We start from the raw sequence: 21972 nt of genomic DNA, 5'->3' as shown, positions 1-21972 counted from the left end.
TAGTAATTATATTTCTTTGTATTATGATATGATATTCATATTATTTAAACATAATTTATAATCTAATAATTTTTTAATTTAAATATATTAATGTCATCACATTAATAATTTGAATAACCGTACTTTTTGATATATTTATCAGTTTTTAATAAATATATTAATGTTGATTTTTTTTAATTTAATCATTTAAATAACAATAAAATATATATAAACGGATATTAGGATCGGGTTCGGGGCGGGTACCTGTGTAACCCGAATATTAACATAATCAAGTTCAGGTAGTAGGTACCCAAGGGGTAGTTCCTAAACCCTACCTAAACCCAATACGAATAGTGAAATCAGATCCTGAACCCATCCCAAACTAGATTATAAGGTACCTTAACCCAATATAACCAGGTCGGGTACTCGCGGGTACCCTATAATAGGGTACCCGTTGCCATCCTTAAGCCTTTCTATATTTCATCTATATTTAAATCCTCAATTGAAGTTATACTAACAATTCCATTCTTACATATTCACATATATAACTATTACAATCCAATTAAAGCTTTCAAGATGATAAATTAAACAACTAGAAACTTAAAATATCAATTGCACATGATAAGAGTTTCAACATAACTAATGAAGTCTTGATACTAAAGTAGGCATCTCAGATCATTTTCTTAGTTTCCATAATTCTGAATCTCTCATCTCTAGTCATTTGCAAACTGTAAATAAAGGAATGATCAAACCAAAGTTCAACAAGTATAACTACACACACCTTACTGGATCAAGCATCATTTTCAATATATCATATAAAATCATTTAAGAGCATTTCAATAAACCATGCTTTCATATCGTCAAAGTACCATTATATCCAAAAACAAACAATTTCATAAGTTTATAAATTATTGACTATCAAATGTTATTCTTCAAATATCGTTTGAACAAATCATAAATTCAATCTTTAAAAGTTATAAAGTTTCATCATTTTTAGCTATTGTCACTACTATAACTTGTGATAGGACCATATCGACAATATCATTCTCATGATCATTACTAACTATTATAACCCATTAGTAGGAATGTATGCTAACTATTATAACGTGTTAGTAGTGTCATATGCTAACTGTTATAACCCAATAGTGGGATGTGAAATCCCACCTTAAGTAAGAGGATTAGTTAATAAAATCCTTGGATGAACATGTGAAATTATTGTTTTGAAACAATAAATTCGGTTTCTAACCTTAGAAAATTTTATGTTTTGAAATGTTATTATGTTTGGCAAGATTGGATTTTAAAAGAAATCCATTTGGACAAGTTTCTAAGTGTATTTTTACATACTGAAGCAAATCTATACATGTTCTTTATGTATCGATAAATTCAACTTAGAATACTTTTAAAAAAGAGTTTGAAGAATATTTATGGATACATGGCCATATGTATTGATAGATTTAGTCTAGAAAGCTTTCCAAAAGGATTTCGATGAACATTTATTGATACATGGCCAAATGTATTGATAGAAATTTTTCAAAAACCAATGTATCGATACATTTCGTTGTTTTCAGAAAAATAAAAAAGGCAAAATTGTATTTTCACACTCTTAAGCATAAATAGGTCACATTTTTACAAGGATTTTTTACCTCAAATATTTTTATCAAGTATTCCCTCACCTCTAAACCCTCTTACACCCATTTTTCACCCAAGTCACCATTTTTGAAGATTTGAAAACTTGGTTTTAAGTTTTATGAACAAGGCAACATTTTTTAACTTTGAAACCTTTAAATGTTGATTTTTCAGAACTAAAAATATATTGTTTTTATGCCCATATTTTCATTTGATTACCAAAGCTCAAATGTTTTGTAATTTCCCTTAACACTAAAGTTCACCTAAGGTAACGATAAAGGATTGATGGGTTCCTAAGGATTTATTATGTTAAATAACAGTGGGTTTAAGCTAGAAAATTAGTTTTCGATGAATCTGATTAGTTTCGAAAAAATCTAGAATGGTTATTATAAAATTATAAATCTAGATATCGATTGTAATGATTGTTGAATGTTAAGAATAGTTGAAAACTTCGAGGCGAATGCTAGAGTGGAGTCTTGATTGTTGCTAGAGATCGAGTCTTCAATTAGGTGAGTGGATACACCTTTTCAAGTATTTTAATATGTAAAGTGAGCGTGATTTTTATGGCAATGATTGATTATGCATGATAAAATGTTGTTTCAAAGAATGGTTTGTCAAAGGATTTGAGTTCAAGGTTTTTCAACTAGTTTTCGAAAGGTATGATTAAAAAGTTGATTTAATGATGATTTATGGTGTGAGTTAACACAAATGATTTTCAAATTGTTTGCGAGTCTACTGTGTATGTAAATATCCTATTATGTATTAGTTTTCAACAATGTGGGACAAGCCTTTTCAAATGTTTTTCTTCAAAATGATATGAATGGTATAATGTACATGATTGACATAATGTAGCATGTAAAGGTTGATGGACGCATAAGTTCCATTTATGAGATTATGAACAACTATGAAATGCATGTTATGTATGATGATTGGTTTGGAGGATGATGATTTCCCTCCTATGATATGATGATGATTTATGAGATAAGATATGAAATGTATGCCATAAGATGTATGTGTTGAGAATATCATGTACACCATGGGCTAGGCACGAGAATAATTTATGAGATAAAATATAAAATGTATGCCATGAGATGTATGCGCTGAGAATTCATATACACTATAGGCTAAGCATGAGAATGATTTTACTTTATGCTGCAAGTCATGGATGAGAACAATTTTATACTTGAGAAATCCTATGACGATAGTGGGGGATTAATCACTATTTGCTTGAGTTGGTGCGAAACCACTCAAAGATTGTGGGTGAAGTTGATATGCTACTCATAGAACGCACTAAGAATCCTAGGTTGTGAGGATTAAATAATTACCTGCTTGAATGGGACAAGGACTACTCAAAAGTTATGAAATGTTTATCGCTTATTAGAATGGCTCTATGTATTAATGGTCTTGATTTTATGTTTTTGATTAAATGTCTATTAATGAGGAGACATACGCTAGAATGTGACAAATGAAAGTTTGGTTAGTTGAATTCTAGCCCAAAAGGATAGCCCTATGAGATAGCAAGACATAAGGAAAGGTTATATGTAGGATTTTACCTACAAAAAATGGTTTTTGTGCCTAAAGTATTGATACATGAAGAACATGTATTGATACATTTTGGATAGAATGCAAAAAGAGGCATTTTATGTAAAATGTATCAATACATTTCTAATGTATCAATAGATTTTTCACAAAAATGAGTTTTCAAGTGTTTTTAAAAGGATTATCAAAGGTTAATAGTTTCTAATGAATTATACAAACTTGTTTTCACTTAAATGCTATTGAGAATGTATTTAAATGCCATTTTCATGATATTTATGAAAATGATGGAAGATTTATGAATGACATGTGATTACAAGTGCATGGTTATGAAAAACTCTCACCCTTGGCTTGTCCCGTTCCCTGTATCCACTCACAGATTTATGAATGAAATGTGATTACAAGATTTATGAATGACATGTGATTACAAGTACATGTTATTTTCCCTACTTTTGTCTTGCAGATCAGTCAGTAGTTTACTTACTTTATCGTGAAGACCAACTCTTGGTCTTCTTTCTTTGATAGGTGTCTAACAACCACTTGATGGTTAAAGAGTTAGGTCATGTTCCATTCACGAGTCGGTCTTTACTTTTCCTGTGCAAAGGTGGTTTGAGAGCCTATATAGACACCTAAAGGTGTAAATGAATGTTATATGGTACAATGCATGAGATTATGGAACTATGATGATAATAATGCACTCACACTATTTATTTTGAGAAGTTCCATAATTGTGTATAGTTGCCTATGGATGCATGCATGTGTTGATATTGTATGCTTTTATGTATGATGATTATGATAAATGGGCAAAGTTATGAATGGATGAATGTAAGGAGGTTTGCTTTGGCTTAGCGAGCTATACCTATATAGGTCCATATGCCGGTCACGATCCCTCTATAAAATGGAATGTGACACGATGTTGAATGCTAATTACTATAATCCATTAGCGGTGTTGTTTGCTAACTACTGTAACCTTTAATGGGACCATATGCTAACTATTGTAACTCATTAACTAGGCCATATACTAATTACTATAACCCGTTAATAGGACCACAGAAGTAGTTTTGGTATTGATTACCTCACTTTCCAAGGATCATTTCATAGCTCTTAAAACATTCATTAAAAGATAATTGAAGATTTCATCAAATTCATCAATCAGTATTCATCGTATGAATAGACCAAAACATTTGTAAATCAATCTTCGTCATATTAATAAACCAAAACTTTCATAAATCAATTTTTATCATATGAATAAACCAAAGCATTCATAATCAATCTTCATCATATGAATGAACTAAAACATTTGTAAATCACTCTTCATCATATGAATACACACCAAAAAAAGATAATAATTATATGTTTGACTCTATAATCATATATTGAAAATAATGAAATAAAATGTTCAAATGTTTCAAGAAATATACATATACGATAATTTTAAAACAAGCAAGGTTTGTACCTTCCTTCACTCGAGCAACATGCTTTCTCCCAAAAATAATCAAAAGCCTAATAACAATCATTTAAACATATTAGAAATAATCTTAACTCTCTAAAATCTAATTATCACTTGAAACTATGTAAAATAATCTAAAATTTCCTAAATCATAATCTGGATAGCTTGCACATCACTCGTTAAAATGACTACATCCTAAGCTACAAAACTCAAAATCAAGATTCGTTTAATGGATTGAAAACTATACCCAATAGGCTTTCCATCCTTATAAAGCTCAACACTCTCAGTTCAAGAAAAGTGTAAAAAATTTCTGAAATTGGCTTTGGTCTTGTTGCCAGGTAGTTTGCACTATCTTTACAAGAAAATTCATATACCTCATTCACTTATGTAATATACACAATTTTATATTACAAGAATTATTTTCTAGTAACAAATTGACATAATACTAAAAAAAGCTCATGAATTATTTAAGAAAATTCAAATAAACCCTTATTTTTCTATTGTGTTCAATCAAACATTTGTATTTTATTTTGGATCAAATAAACTCTTATGACTAGTGGCTAACTAATTATCATTAATTAAAATGTTATTTGTTATTTATTCTCATGCAGCATTGATATGGAAAGTGAAAATACTGCATGATCATTTCATTATGCCACGTTAAGATGCCACATCATCATCATCCATTATTAGGTATCAACATATGCATAAGCATAACGTGGCATAGAATGATAATTGGCATTTTGACTCAGTCAAATATTAATTATAATAACTTTTATTTAACTTAAAATAGAAATATAAGAGTTTTATTAAATACAATAAAAGAATAAAAACTTATTTAATTTTTTAAAAATAATTTAAAGATTTTTTTTAGATATTATTCCTAATGAGTTCAATGTGTCTCTTGCTTCTATAAAACTATCAGTGATGAGCCCACCTTTCTTTAAAAAAAAATATCACGACTTTCATTCTTTATGAAAACTTCCTGTAGACCTATCAATGATTTAGAGTTTCCTTTTTTGTATCTCAGGTTGTTAGATAGTATACTAAATTTTTTTCAAAAGATTATTCAGAACTTGAAGAAAAGAGTGAACAGATAATCAATGGAAGGTGTTTCAATGTTACTTTTTGTATGTTTATTTGTATTCTACATCTCAAGGACTATTGCTGCAATAAATACTCTCCTTCCAAGTCAATCCTTAAAGATGGTGAAACTCTAGTTCAACTGATGGGAGCTTTAAATTGAGATTTTTCAACCTTAGAGTAAGCTCCACAAGTTGATTTTTAGGAATATGGTACAAGAAAGTATCTAATGGAACAATTGTTTGGGTCGTAATTAGAGGGTCTCTTATTTCTGATAACAAAATTCTGATAACAAAAGAATCTTACTTTTCTCCAACCATGGAATCAACTTCTAAACATAGGAAATCTTGTAATGAGTGATGGTAAAGACAACAACCCAGTTGAGGAAAATCTGTGGCAAATTTTTGATTTTCCTTGCGATACATTTCTTTTGGGAATGAAAATTGGAAAGAACTTGGTTATAGATTTTGAGAGGTTTCTGCAATGCTGGAAAAGCACAAATGGTCCTGCTCTAGGCGAATACTTTCCACGTATGTATATTAGTGGATATCTACAACTAATACTTGTGAAGGGATCTAAAATAAAGCATAAAGCAGGACCATGGAATGGTGTTGGCTTTCTAGGGCTTCAGATAAAAGTGAATACAATTACAAAAATGAATTTGTGTGGATTAAGAATTAAGTATATTCTGCTAATGAGCTCATAAATAGTTCGATAGTTTTAAGGTTCGTGCTGATCCCACCATGTTTTTCTCAGCACCTTATATGGAGTGATCAAATACACGATTGGGAGTTTTTAGCGATGTCCTTTGATTAGTGTGAAAATTATGCCCTTTGTGGAAAATATGCTAGCTACAATGGAAATGACACTTTTGTGTGTTCATGCTTGAAGGGTTCATGCCCAAATCCATCGAAAAGTAGAATTCAACAGATTGGTGTGATGGATGTATTAGAAGAACTCCATTAACTTGTAACAATGGAGATGGCTTTCTTAAGTGCTCGGGTTTAAAATTGCTAGACATATCCCATTCGAAGGTTAAAATAACCATGAACATCAAAGAATGTAAGCAGTTATGTTTGAATGATTACGCTTGCATTGCATATACAAATCCAGATATCAAAGAGGGGGGAAGTGGATGCCCGTTGTTGTTTAGTGATCTGATAGACATGAGAGATATGGAGCAGAATGGGTAAGACCTTTATATCTGACTTGCCGCTTCTGAAATAGGTACTTGTCCTCTTGTTTTCACCATGGATCATGTTGAAATTTTTTTGTTTTTTCAATATTTATTCATGCAATTATATCCTGAGGGTTTTGGTGTAAAGGAAGTAGAATTTAGAGGTAAGAATAAATTCAAGTAGAAACTAGAGAATATCCTCAATTTGAAAGTGCCTTAATTGCGAACCAAAAATTTAAAACCCGGTAGCAATAGCTTTAGGAGGATTGATGCAAGTAAGAAGATAAAGGGAAGAAAATTGATGAAAAAAGACATGGGGATCAAAAGAAAACATTTCCACCATGTTCACATTGCAAGAAAACAAACCAAACTGAGAAGTATTGTTGGTTTAAACCAAATGTTAAGTGTAGAAAATGTCACCAACAAGGACATGTTGAAAAAGTATGCAAAAACAAGCGTAAGAATGCTAATGAGAAAGCAACTGTGGTTGAGGAGCTTTAAGCTAAAGATGAAGTTTTGTTTATGGCTTGGAAGTCAGATAGTGAAGAAAAGAAGGACATCTAGTTACTAGATAGTGGCTATTCAAACCACTTGACTGGTTGCAAGGAGAATTTTGTCAACTTGAATGAGAGTTTATAACTCAAATGGAAATAGTAAATGGTGATTTTCTACTAATCTTTGGAATTGGTACAGTAGGAGTGCAAGCATGTAGTATAATTAAATCAGTGGCAAAAGTCTATTATGCTCCTGATGTGAGTCAAAATTTACTGAGTGTAGGCCAAGTTGTGGATAAAGGCTTTGAATTAAACTTCAAAGACAAGGCTTGCACTATGAAAGATCCAACTGTAATAGAACTCTTCACAGTAGGAATAAGAAACAAAAGTTTCCCATTAAACTGGATGAAAATCAAGCACACTAGTTATAGTTTCACTTTATATGATATAGAATTGTGGCACAAAAGGTTTGGTCATGTGAACTATGGTTCACTTAAATTGATGGCCTCTGATAGCTTGGTTGATAGGTTACCTTTAATGGTAAACATTAAAAAGATTTATGAGGTGTGTCGGTATAGGGAGCAGAAAAAAGTTTCATTTCTAAAAACCAGAACCTGGAATGAACAAGAAAGTTGCAGTTACTACATACAGATCTTGGAAGCCCTATGAAGACTTCATCCTTGAATGGAAGTAAGTACTATATACTTTTTATTGATGACTATACAAGGATCTGTTGAGTACATTTCATGAAAATGAAGTTTGATGCATTAAGTGTGTTCACTAAGTTCAAAAACTTGCTTGAAAATTACATGAGCTTGACTATAAAAAAGTTCAAGAGTGATGTTGCTAGTTGAAAATAATAACAATCTTGCTTATGCAATATATGAATATGCTCAAATTGAATGCAAATTACTAGCAAGGACTTCGTGCAAGTGTACACAGTCATGACAAGTAGTAAGTGATGAGTGGGATGTCGATCCACGAAGAGTTGGTCTAATGATTACTGCTAATTACCAAAATTAACACAAGCTAACCTTATCCAAGGAACTAATTTTTTAGCTATGAAAAGAAAATTATAACCTAATTAATTAAGTCTACTATAAGTGGTGCAATTGATAGATTGAAATGAAATCAATAGTCTAATAGTCTAGGATTATGGTTTTGTTTATTATTTCATTTGGAATTGGTTAGGTTAGTTACCTAATCTCAATGTAAATGATGTTAGTCTAATATTTGATATAGGTTACTTAATTTAATTGAACCTCCTATATGTCTATAAGAGTCAACTAAACTAAGCTTTTTAAGCCTAAATATTCCAAGTAGACTATTTGTGGCAGCTAAGTGTATTTCTACTCTAGTTGCACTTCAAGCACTAAATTTCTTTTTAAGTAAAAAACACACATTACTCAAAGTTAAGTCCGTTTTAGATTCACTCTTTCAAGTTTCATCTAAATACTTACGTGTATTTAATTGGTGATCAGTCAATTAAATGAAAAATCAGTTCAAACCTTGAGTAAACATCAAAATTTCATTAAGACTAGGCTACCAACCAAACAATATCCAAACTACATAATAAAGTCACTCATAATCCTAGATGAATGATTTTAGCTCAGCATTTTAAAGAAATAGAGTACACAATACAGCAATAAGAGCATAGGTTTATAAAATGAGAGAGAGAGAAAGCTTCAAATCTAGAGAGATAGAGTAAAATAATCTGTTGCAGCTTTATAATCTCCTCCCCTTGAATCTTCCTTCTTTCCCTGTTTTGTTTCAGCTCCTTTTGCCCAAAAATTGTCTCCTCCGAATCTCCTTTTTTTTCTGTGCCAAAGAATTTTATTTATAGTCCCCCTCATTCAGCCTTGACCTAGGATCTCGAGCCCAGAATATTCCTCTTCTTCGACGTGTTCTTGTTGCAACGAGCAAAGTTGATTTGGCATGGTGTTGACAAGTTCCTCATTTTCGCTGCAGCGAGATTAGATTCTTGCTGCAGCGAAAATCCTTCTGCTTCTTTGTGCTTTGTTCTCGCTGTAGCGAGAATGAGTTCTCACTGCAACGAAAAACTCTCTGCCTAGACAATTTGTTGCTGCAGCTTTGATCCTTCTGCCACCATGCTCTCCTCCTTTGAGCCACCAAATGCAGAGTTGATAAGGTCTATTCTTCAGCTTCACTTTCAGCCACCATTCCTTCAAAATCAAAGAAATGTTGAATGATCAAAGGTTGCATTGAGGGGAGTTTTGATAACACAAATGAAGATTAAATTGCTTTCATGACACTAAACATCCTAAAAATTAACTCATACTAAAAAGTATGAAAATTTGGTAAGAACTATGCTGAAAATTAAAAGAATAAGTACAATTCATGCTCCACAAAATTGTATGATAACTCTATGTAATAGAGTTATCAAGTGATGATGGGACTGAGTACATTGCTAAGGAGTTTAAAGACTATTTAAGCAAGTTTGGCATTGTGCATCAATTTATTGTCTAATATAGCTCTCAACAAAATGGTATGTCAGAGAAGAAAAACAAAACTTTGATAGAAATGGCTAGGTGCTTGTTATTTGAAAAGAAGTTGCCTAAGTCATTGTGGGCAGAAGCAGTTAACACTGTTAACTATTTGCTTAATTTGGCACCTACTAGAGCCCTAGTTGGTAAAACACCTTATGAAGCCTTGTGTGATACAAAACGCTCAATTAAACATTTGAAAGTCTTTGGATGTATATGTTTTGCTAAGATACCAGAATGCAAAGAGGACCAAGTTGGATAGTAAATCTTTTTTAGCTATCCACCTTGGATATAGTGAAGTATCAAAAGGGTACAGATTCCTGGATGTCAAAAATATGAAATTCTTTATAAGTAGAGATGTGATGTTTGATGAGAGCAGGATGTGGAATTTGGGAATCGAAGAATGTTGAAAGCTCAAAAAAGTCTGACTTAAACTCAGATGAAATGGTGGATGAGATCCCTATGAGAGGAACTAGATGCCTAGACGACATATATGCCAGGTGTCATTTGGCATTCATTGAACCTAGTTCTTATGCTGAAGCTTTTACTGATGAGCATCGAAAACAAGACATAAAGGTTGAGATGATAATGATAAGGATAAATAAGACCTGGTTGTTGGTAGATAAGCCTAAAGATAACAATGTCATAGGTGTTAAATGGATTTTTAGAACCAAATTGAATCTGAATGGATCTGTCAACAAATACAAAGCCAGGCTAGTAGTCAAAGGCTTTACACACGTATATGGTGTAGACTACTTGGAAACATATGCACCTGTTGCAAGACATGACACCATTAGGTTACTGGCAGCTTTGTCTACAAGAGAAGGATGGTTGATTTATCATTTTGACATAAAGTCTGCTTTTCTGAATAGTTACTTGAAGGAAGATATATATGTAAAACAACCAGTTGAATATGTAAAAAAGGGTTATGAAAACAAAGATTGTAAGTTAGTGAAGGCCCTACATGGTCTCAAACAAGCACCGAGGGCTTGGTATGAAAAGGCAGATGATCATTTACTGAACTAGGGATTCATCAAAAGCACTACTGAAGCAACCCTCTATATAAAAAAAAGTAAATGATATAGTTAAGCTTATAGTGGCACCATATGTTATTTGCTAGTTACTAGTCCAGAAATTGAATGCCTAACTGAGGTCAAGTCATAGATGCTAAAAGTCTTTGAAATGACTGATTTAGGACTAATGTCCTATTTTTTGGGAATGGAATTTATGTAATCTTCTAGTCATTGTCAGTTAAAATTCTACTCAAGCAAGTACACATATCGCTGAGGGTAATATAATAGCAAACAGAGTATCAATCCCATAGAGAATTATTCTAAAAATTTTACCAAGTATTAAAATTAACATAATTTAATTTTATCCAAATGGTCAAAAAGCAAATAATTATTTAAACTAGAAGTTCACAAAACTAATTAACAAAAATAAAAATCAAAGCAGAAATAAAATTCGATAAAAATCAAAGCAAAACTAAAATTCGATAAAAATCAATAGAACTAAACTTAGGATTATAAGATCCCTCACATTTCATCTAAATCTTACCTCTCTTAACTTATTTCAATAGATTGAATTGCTAACCTAAAGTCCTCAATTACTTATAAAGGTCTCTCAACTTGTCTTACAAAAATATTTATTTTAACCAAAATACTATATTCCTATCTAAATTGAAATTAAAATGGATTAATTAAGTTCAGGCTCTAATTCTAGCTATACATGGCATATAGGTATATCCCTATCCTATACATAAATCAATTAATATGATCATGTGCTATTCTAATTTTAATTTACTCTAAACTCCCTTTTCCAAGTTTGTTTAGGTTCCTAGATCAATTTAATTGGTAGCTAAGCAATTAAAAGCATTAAGAATAAATTGAAATAAATAATTCAATTCCATTGAAAATAAGTAAGAAAGAGATTAAAATTCAGATTACATATGAGTTCAATTGCAATCCTAAGAAAATAAAATTAGCTGCTCATAATTGCAAAGATAATTAAAAAAATATGAATTTCAACCATTGAGTAACAAGAAAAATAAAAACTAATGAAAAAAATAAAACAATTATTTGCAGCCTTGTTCTTCGAGTTTTTGCCTCAACTTTTGACTTTTTGAATCTCTTAAGGTTATCTTTTCTAACTTCTCCTAAAACAACCTTTTCGTACTCACAATCTTAACCTAAAATTCCATAACTTAACCTATTGACTCTAACTATTGGGCTTAGAAGTGTTATGAGGCCCAAACATCAAATATTATCCTTAAAATTGCTATTCCTGCAACATTATGCCCAGTCATCTTCTGACGCAATTTTCTTTGTCTTAACTTTCCAATGGTGTAAGAATCGCATCATTTGGACATCTGGAGTGCGAGTTATGATCAAAACACTAAAGCATGTGCAAGCAGAATTTGAAGTCCTTCAAACACCTTAGTTTCTAAAATTAAGCCCTATTTCCTTAAATGCTACAAAAGGATAAAAAAACTAATAAATAATAGCCCAATTAGAGTAAATAACATAAAATTAAAGTAACTTGATAAGAATAAACTAATTATAAAAACAAATAAAAATATCTAAATTCTAATTAAAAATTAAGGACTTAGCTAATATTTAATAACAAAATTGGACTAAAATAATTCTATAAAATATAATTATCCCACCCCCAAACTTGAAATTTTGCTTGTCCTCGAGCAAAAGAAAATAAAACAAAGAAAATTAAACATTTAAAGTTAAAAAGACTTTAACTAGAGGTAGAAGTACCAAATCATGATTTCCTAATTTTTCCCTCAAAAATTATCTTCAATTCCAACTTAAGGTAAAATACAGTTAATTTTTAAATTCATTTATCAATTCAAGTGAAAACTTATTTTTCGAATGGACTTCATGTGTGTGTGTGTGAATAATTTTTTACAAAGAATATCATGCAATTTGGATTAGTTTATGCCAAGGCTAAACATAGATTAGTATTAGAATCCCATAAGTTTGTTTTTCATTTCTCTCTCTACTAATGTAGAATAACATTTATTTAAGGATCAATATGTCTTTATTAAGCTTATAATGTAAGGCTAGGGTCAAGGTATGATAAAGGATATTATTTAGGCTCAAATTCACCATAAACACTTAATCAATCTAGGACCTATAAGGAGCTCAACAAAAATATTTTTTTATAGCACTTCCAAACTTGAAATAAAATTTCTTCTGTACAACACACTTATTTTTTTTCTTTTTCTTTTTTTTTTTTTTACACTTCCAAACTTATTTTTGACAATTATGAACAAGGGGTTAATTTCTAGCACCCATCACCTTTTTTCTTCCACCTTTCTCCCTCAATTTATCTTTAAGCTCAATGCACTTTCTCAAAAAATCAAAATATTTAAAGGTGAAAGGTTCAAACTGTTGGAATTAAATAGAAGGCTAAGGCTAATGTAATTGTGTATATTCAAAAAAAAAAAGGTAAATTAGGCTCAAAAGGGGTGACTAAGGATAATTATATAACAAGGTAAGCTTAAAAAGGTTCGAACGTTCCAAAGATGGCCTAAATCATTTCTTATTCTAAGTGTTATCTAGGATTTCACCTCGAGAGAGAATTAAACAAATTCTAGAATTCTTGACTTCACTATACTTTTTATCAACATAAACTTTCTCTAAATCACAAAAAAATTCTAAGTTAAAGAATATAGTGTTCAAATTATTGGAAGTCACATTCTAAACTAAAGCTAACAAAAGAATATCACATAAAATTAAATCATAGCCATATGTTTCCCAAAAGCTAAGAATCACAAGATAATCAGATTATTATCCTAGGATTGGGAAAATCATGTATAAGGTGCAAACTTCCTCAAAATTTTTTTAACATAAATAAATCATGCAAAGCATAACTTAAAAGGAACATAATCATAATAAAAAACAAACTAAATAAATTCTAAAAGAACTCCCCAAAACTTGGAATAAAACATTGTCCTCAATGTGATAAAAAAATAGAAAAAAAGATAAACAATACTCCCCTAACGCCATAGATGCAATTTACTGGTCATCCTTATCCCCACCAAAATTATCATTAAAGTCTAAATCCATAGGCAATGAAGGGAAAGTAGACATATCCATTCCAATATGTTCTACATAGGCCTTCATCATTTCTTTGATTGCTCAATTTTGCCTCTCGTGGCGTTCTAGACGACCATCAACGAGTTCCATCCATTGAACAACACTACGAGTGGGACCCGATTGTGGAGGTTATGGAGCAGCTTGCGAAAGACTACCAACTAACGGTGCAAACTCTTCCAATCGCCTCATAATGCCCATGGTGATAGTGATTTTTGGTTGTTGCAACTCCTCTTTATCACTCCATCACACATTAGCTTTCACACACAATGTAGTTATCAAAGAAGGAAATCCTATACCATCTCATTTGGTTTGGCCCGTATGTAATGTGGCATGAGAGATAGCCTTACCACTCATTTGGTTTGGCTTGTATGTCATGTTGCAGCTCCTCTTTATTACTCCATCACACATCAGCTTTCGCACACAATGCAGTTATCAAAGAAGGAAATCCTATACCATCTCATTTGGTTTGGCTCGTATGTGATGTGGCATGACAGATAGCCTTACTAATGTCAATGGATTTATGTGTCAAAATGGCATAAATAAGAATGGCATGATCCTTTGTTACATCGTTGATGTGAGTAGATGGAAGCAATCTCACCGCCACAAAATGTAGCCATACTTTCACTCATTCTTCATTGCACATTGTTTAAATGAAACAAGCTCTCCATGCAACGTTTTTCATTGGGCACCTTCAACACAAAGCTCCGAGATGATTGCGTCAAAATCTTAATGATCCCTCAAATATTGCCCATAGTCATCATTGTCAATGTTTGGAGTCCCAAAAAATTCGTTGATGGCTCAACTATGGAAAGGGACATGTTTGCCACATACAAAAGCAACATTATCAACATGCTCAAACACATGTGCATAGAATTCCCTTACCACAAGCATAATCGCAAATTTAGCAGTTCACAACAACGCTCCAAATGTTGTTCTTCAATCATCTGATGTATCTCCTCATAATGAATTAGAGGAATATTTAATCTTTTTTTAGATATTGACACCTTGTTGATCAATGAAGTATGATATCGCACTAAGGCATTGATTGAGATAAACTTTGATCGATCAAAAACATAACTGGACTTTAGTTTGGATCGTTGTGGTGCCATTCCTACAAAAGAAATTCAAGCAATCAAAACAAATCCAAAGTACTAGAGTGCAATCAGTGCGACTTACAAGATTTACCAAATAAATAGCCATGAAAATAGTAAAATTCCAGATGCACTAATTCAATTAATTATTTTCACTTCAACTAACCTAATTCAAGCTGATAATTAAATAGCATCTTCTTACCCCAAAAAAATCAACTATTCCACACCACAATCTTCAAGAAGTTCCAAATTCTTCACATCAATCATCATTAGGCAAATAAAATTCTATCATCCTTCACAAAAGTGCACTTAGCCAAAATTATCAAGAATTTCAACATGCATCAGCCTACATTGAATATGTTTCCACTTACCCAACCAAAAGTGCAACGAGGTTTACATACTCATCATCCACCAAACTTTTTTTTAATTTTTTTTATATTCAACCAACCATTGCATAATTTATAAATAGGCATCATCGTTCAAAATTTCCACTATCGCATATCATCATCAACAAAAATTCCCACAACAAATACACCACATACTCTTGACCCACTTTATTCACATCACAAATTTCACATACCCACCATTCATCAAATAAAGGTCTATTTATTCAAACGAAACAACTATGATCAAAATCACCACAAATTCCAACACACAAAATTTTATGAACCCAAACCATAGCCAAGAAGAACATTGGTATACCCATCATTAACCACATACAAATTACCTATTTATGCTAAAAATCCATGAAATAAAAATTATTGACAGGTATTAACAGTAAAAGTAAAGTAAAATCTCAAAAACTCTCAAAAACTAAGGAAGAGTGAAAAAAAAATCCTCACTTAAGAGAATATGTGGAGTGTAGGATGAATAATGAGTGATAATTCAAACTTTGATGACCTAAGAGACAAGTTTTGTAGTGAGAAAGGCAAGAAATTTGCAAGAGGAAGATGGAAGGAAAGAGAGTTGGCTGAAGAATAGGGGAAGAAAGGAGAAAAAGATGTATTTAAGTAAAAAAAAACACTAAGGTCGGGCTCATTCCAGCGCCGCGGCCCTTGCCTTGAAGGCCACGACTCTCAGCTATTTCCCACCCAAAGTGTTATGCTTTGGGTGTCAATGCCGCGGCGCTGAAGATTGAGCATTGCGGCACTCAAAGCTTCTATTTCCTTTTTTTTTTTTCTACTTTTCTTCTAGTGCCGCGGTGCTTAAACCTTCTGTTTCTTGTTGAATTTTGTTGTACTTCTATCAAAAGCTTGGATAGTTCTAGCAAAAACCTTGATCTATTTGCTCTAAACCCGATCTCAGAAATCCTAGAACTACAGGTTCTATAGAAAGCCTAAGCAGTTCTAGCCCCTAGACAATTCTAGCAAGATATTGTCAGACAAGCCTAGACGGTTCATCAGTATGGTTTTTAATGTTCTTTTTTTTCATCTACTGAAAAAAGAGTTTTGACGGATTATTTACTTAGGTAGGAGATAAGGAAGAGGAGTGTTGCAAATTTAAAAGAAGTAATTTCACTTTAAGAAGGATGATTTTTCTCTTTAATATGAAAATTAACATAAATTTGCACATATAAAATAACATGATACATCAACATGTCACGTCGCAAATAATCTAGTATAAAATTGCCAATTGTACGGCTGACTTCCGTTAGTTAATAGTTAGTGAGAAAAGTTTATTTGACCCAAAATAAAAGTCTAAGGGCTTATTTGAACGTAATAAAAAGATAGGTGCTTAATTGACTTTTTTAGTATAATTCAGGAACTTATTTGAATATTTAATCAAATAATTTTTAATTGTCTATTAAAGTTAAATAATTAAATATTAAATTTAATTAACTTCAAACCTTCTAAATCCAAAAAAATCATCCATGACCCATTGCCTATTAAAGTTCAACAACAATGAACTTATACTCCTCTCTATTTAAATCTCTTTTTCCTTCTATTTTTCCAATGTGAGATTGTATCCCACATTCATTATTATTGAAAATATCCAACAACAACAGCACCTCAATTGGAAATATCGTAACCCAGACTTGTTCAAAACATGCTCGTTTCTAGCTTTCTTTTGTCAATTGTTATTTGTGCAATGCAAGATAATTAATGATAAGACCACCTTCATTGAAAAAAAAATCACAATTTCTGCATTTAATAGAAAATTGTCAGAAGACCTACCATTTTCTAAGAATGTTAGTAGACCTATCATTTTCTGGGAGCATTCTGTTAATCAATAATTAATGAGGAGGGTTTATTTAACTCAAAATCAAAGTCCAAGAGTTTATTTGAATGCAATAAAAAGATAAAAATTTAATTGACTTTTTGGTATAATTCAAGAACTTATTTAAATATTTAGCCAAATAATTTTTAATTGCTTGTCAAAATAAATAATTAAATATTAAATTTAATTAATTTCAAACCTCCAAGACCCTAAATTTTCCTTCATAATCCATTGCCTTTTTAAATCCAACTGCGGCCAACTTATACTCCTCTCTATTTAAATTACTCTTTTTCCTTTTACTTTTTCAATGTGGGATTGTGCCCCACATTCATTATTGTTGAAAATATCCAACAACAACAGCACCTTATTTGGAAATATATTAACCCAGACTCGTTCAGGACATTCTCGCTTTCAGCTTTCTTTGTCAATCGTTATTTGAGCAACGCAAGAGAATTAATGATAAGCCCACCTTCGTTGAAAAAAATATCACCATTTCTGCATTTAATAGAAAATTGTCAGTTGACCTACCATTTTCTAAGAGCAGCTGTTTCATCATTTCTGGTTGGTCTCAGTAGTATCCTAAATTTTTCAAAACATTCATTCATACTTGAAGAAAGAAGTGCAACATGAGATAATCAATGGAGACGATCTCATTCTTTCTCGTACATTTATTTGTTTTCTTCATCTTAAGGACTGCTACTGCAGTAGATACTCTCTCCAAGTCAATCCATTAAAGATGGTGAAACTCTAGTTTCAGCTGATGGGAGCTTTGAACTGGGATTTTTCAGCCCTACAGTAAGTTCCACAAGTCGATTTTTAGGAATATGGTACAAGAAAGTATCTAAGCGAACGGTTGTATGGGTGGCAAATAGAGAAACTCCAATTTCTGATGATAAAGGAGTCTTACTTTTGTCCAACCATGGAAGTCTTTCGCTTCTGAATAGCACAAATAGCACTGTTTGGTCATCTAATACATCAAAAACTGCACAAGAACCCGTTGCTCATCTTCTCAACTCAGGAAATCTTGTAGTAAAAGATGGAAAAGACAGCAACCCAGCTGACAATCTATGGCAGAGTTTTGATTATCCTTGTGATACTTTGCTTTCAGGAATGAAAATTGGGAAGAACTTAGTGACAGGTTTTGAGTGGTTTCTGTCATCCTGGAAAAGTACAGATGATCCTGCTCCAGGCCAATACTTTGTACGTATAAATATCAGTGGATATCCACAACTAGTAATTGAGAAGGGATCTAAAATAGCGTACAGAACAGGATCATGGAATGGTCTTCGCTTTATAGGGATGAGACCGAATGCAATATTTTCTTTCAAACTTGAATTTGAGTTGAATGAGAATGAAGTCTATTATACTACTGAGGTCAAAAACAATTCAGTAGTTATTAGGATCATGCTGAACCCGTCAGGCTTTGGTCAGATCCTTTTATGGAGTGATAAACAACGTGATTGGGAGTCTTTATCAACGTCAAATCTTGATCAGTGTGAGAACTATGCCCTTTGTGGAACATATGCTGCCTGCAATGGAAATGACTCTCCAGCTGTGTGTTCATGCTTGGAAGGGTTCACGCCCAAATTCGTAGGAAAGTGGAATTCAGGAATTTGGTATGATGGGTGTGTTAGAAGAACTCCATTGGTTTGTAACAATGGAGATAGCTTTCTCAAGCGCACGGGTTTGAAATTGCCAGACACGTCCCATTCCAAGGTTAACACGACCATGAACATCAAAGAATGCAGGCAGTTATGTTTGAGTGATTGCTCTTGCACTGCATATACAAATTCAGATATCAGAAAGGGGGGAAGCGGATGCCTGCTGTGGTTTGGTGATTTGTCGGACATGGAGATGATATGGGGCAGGATGGGCAAGACCTTTATATTCGACTTGCTGCTTCTGAAATAGGTACTTGTCCTCTTCTTTTCACTGTGGATCATGTTGAAATCTTTTTTCTTTTCAATATTTATTCATGCAATTATATTCTGAGGGATTTAGTCTAGAGGAAGTAGGATTTAGTCTAGAAAACATTTCTCAGGTATTTTGCTCTCCAACTATGGTAAGCTCAGGACAATCTTTGGATGGCAGCGAAGGAAAGAAGAAAATTTTGGAACTATGGACATGATCTGTTTGCCTTTTGTAGAATTATTTATTCTAACAAACTTGGAAAAAAAACTGAAAATCCACATCTACTTTATCTCGAATCTTTCAGCTAATATCGTACAAAAAAGGCAATCATGGAAGAAAAAGCGCGTAGCAATTATAGTCGGCTCTGTCATAATAGGAATGGGAATGCTGATGCTACCTGTCTTGTGTATCCGGTGGAGGAAACGTAATAAGAAAGGTAAATAAACTTGATCACTTATGTTGAAACTTAAGCAAAGGCCGCTTATCTGGCATAAATTATCGGATTAAGATGTCCGCTGTTTGTCCTCATAACCAGCCCCTATTTTTTTTGAAATGATTTTTCCTAACGTTGCTGAAGAATTGCCTTAAACATAAGGTGCTTTTACTAATGCCAATACATTGTGCATCGTTTCAGGATTGACAAGAAAGAATCACTCAATGGATTGTGATGAAAGGGAGAATGAAGAGTTGGAATTGCCATTATTTAATTTTGGGACCATAGCAAATGCCACAAATAACTTTTCTATTGAGAACTTGCTGGGCAGAGGTGGATTTGGATCTGTATACAAGGTAAAGCAACAATATGCTACCGGAGCTTCATTCAAGTTCTGTAGCGTCTATATTTCTTATAAGTAAAATATTTATTTGTTATGGTCTTAAGGGTACATTGGCAGAGGGGCAACACATAGCAGTAAAGAGACTATCAAAGAATTCTGGACAAGGGCTGAAAGAATTCAAAAATGAAGTTATTTTGATAGCCAAACTTCAGCACCGCAATCTTGTAAAGCTTCTCGGCTGTTGCATTCAAGGAGATGAAAAATTGTTAATCTATGAATACATGGCCAACAAAAGTTTGGACTACTTTATTTTTGGTTTGGTCCTTCACTATTCCTTTCATGTTTCAGAATCTTACTTCTCTGATACCTTCTCTTTACGGATTCTATTAGTGGTTTGGCTAACATGGGGAACTGAATCAGATCAAACAAGAAGCAAACTACTAGACTGGAGTAAACGAGTGAATATTATTGGTGGAATTGCTCGTGGACTTCTTTATCTTCATCAAGACTCTAGACTTAGAATAATCCACAGAGATCTCAAGTCTAGCAACATTTTACTGGATAATGCAATGAACCCAAAAATTTCTGATTTTGGCTTAGCTAAAACATTTTGGGGAGAGCAAACTGAGGCCAAAACAAATAGACTGGTCGGAACATAGTAAGTACAAAGTAAATCAAATCTTTCTTTATGGCTATCCTTTATGTTGCTATTAAATTGTTTTCACAACATATTTGCAGTGGTTATATGTCTCCCGAGTATGCCATTGATGGGGTTTTCTCAATGAAATCTGATGTCTTTGGATTTGGGGTTCTTGTCCTTGAGATAGTAAGTGGAAAGAAGAACAGGGGATTTTCCCACCCAGATCATGATCATAATCTTCTCGGACATGTAAGGTTAAATGTTGAGATTGTTAACCATGTTGAATTTCCAAGGCAGAAATAATGATTCTGAATTTCTGACATTTCAGGCATGGAAACTATGAACAGAAAGCAGGCCAATGGAACTGATTGATGATGCTCTTAGGAACTTTTGCTTGCCATCTGAAGTGCAGCGATGCATTCATGTGGGACTGCTGTGCGTGCAGCAACGACCAGAAGATAGACCAAACATGTCTTCTGTAATTCTAATGCTAGGCAGTGAAAGTGCATTGCCACAACCAAAGCAGCCAGGGTTTTTCACAGGGAGGAATCTGCCTTAAGCTGAGTCTTCATCAAGCAACAGTAAATCATCTTCTGCAAATGAGTGCACCATTACCCTGTTAAAGGCACGGTAGTTGAATTTGTCACTTGACAAATGGACGTAGGGGTAGCTTCGGCTTTTCGTGTAAGACCTGATCAGGAAGAAAACAAGAATGGATGAGATGATACTCCATTTTCACAGTGATGAGCTAAGATATGCATGCATCACATTTTGTATTTAATTACCTTCAGGATGCTTGAGCAATATCTTTCTTCTCTCTGAGCCCCAAAAATATTAAAAGTGATTAACCCGAAGTGATTAATCCAAATACTCATATTGATTTATCAGATTAATAATACTTATTTAATTTTTAATTAAAGTTGTCTAATTTTCATTGATTTTTTAAAAAATCTTATCAAAACACAATTACTAGTATCAGAATTAGATTACTATTAAAAGAATATCAGCGTTCGAATGGTTAGTGTCAGCATCACCCCATGAATTTTACAAAGTTTCATATTTTCATTGTTTAGACATATACTGAAGTCACTCGAAATTGTAGAGTAGGCCCAAATTCACCTCAGGTTTCATTAAATTCAGTGTGAATGCTTAAATGGCCCAAATAGGCAATTGGCTTAGCCCATTCATACTTGTCTGATGTTTAATCCGAGGCAAATGAAACTACCTTAGGTGGATATTGTTGGAAAATGAAATTAACTTAGGTGAATATAGCTCTAAAAGGAGTAGACGGTTGCATGGGGAATTGCCACCGGCTCAAATAAACATGAAAAAGTTTGGATTAATGTGTGATTAAAACTTCTCGTTTTACTTTGTAATGA

At 32.7% G+C, this 21972-nt stretch overlaps 2 pseudogenes; both read left to right on the top strand.

The window, feature by feature from the left end:
- LOC108662949 overlaps window positions 1-21399 on the top strand; it is a 29368-nt pseudogene extending 7969 nt beyond the window's left edge.
- LOC18593771 lies at window positions 17801-21399 on the top strand (annotated as a pseudogene).

Source organism: Theobroma cacao, chromosome 7, assembly GCF_000208745.1.
Source record: "Theobroma cacao cultivar B97-61/B2 chromosome 7, Criollo_cocoa_genome_V2, whole genome shotgun sequence".
Taxonomy (NCBI): Eukaryota; Viridiplantae; Streptophyta; class Magnoliopsida; order Malvales; family Malvaceae; genus Theobroma; species Theobroma cacao.
Note: the sequence above shows the minus strand (reverse complement) of the source record. Positions and strands in the feature narration are given on the sequence as shown.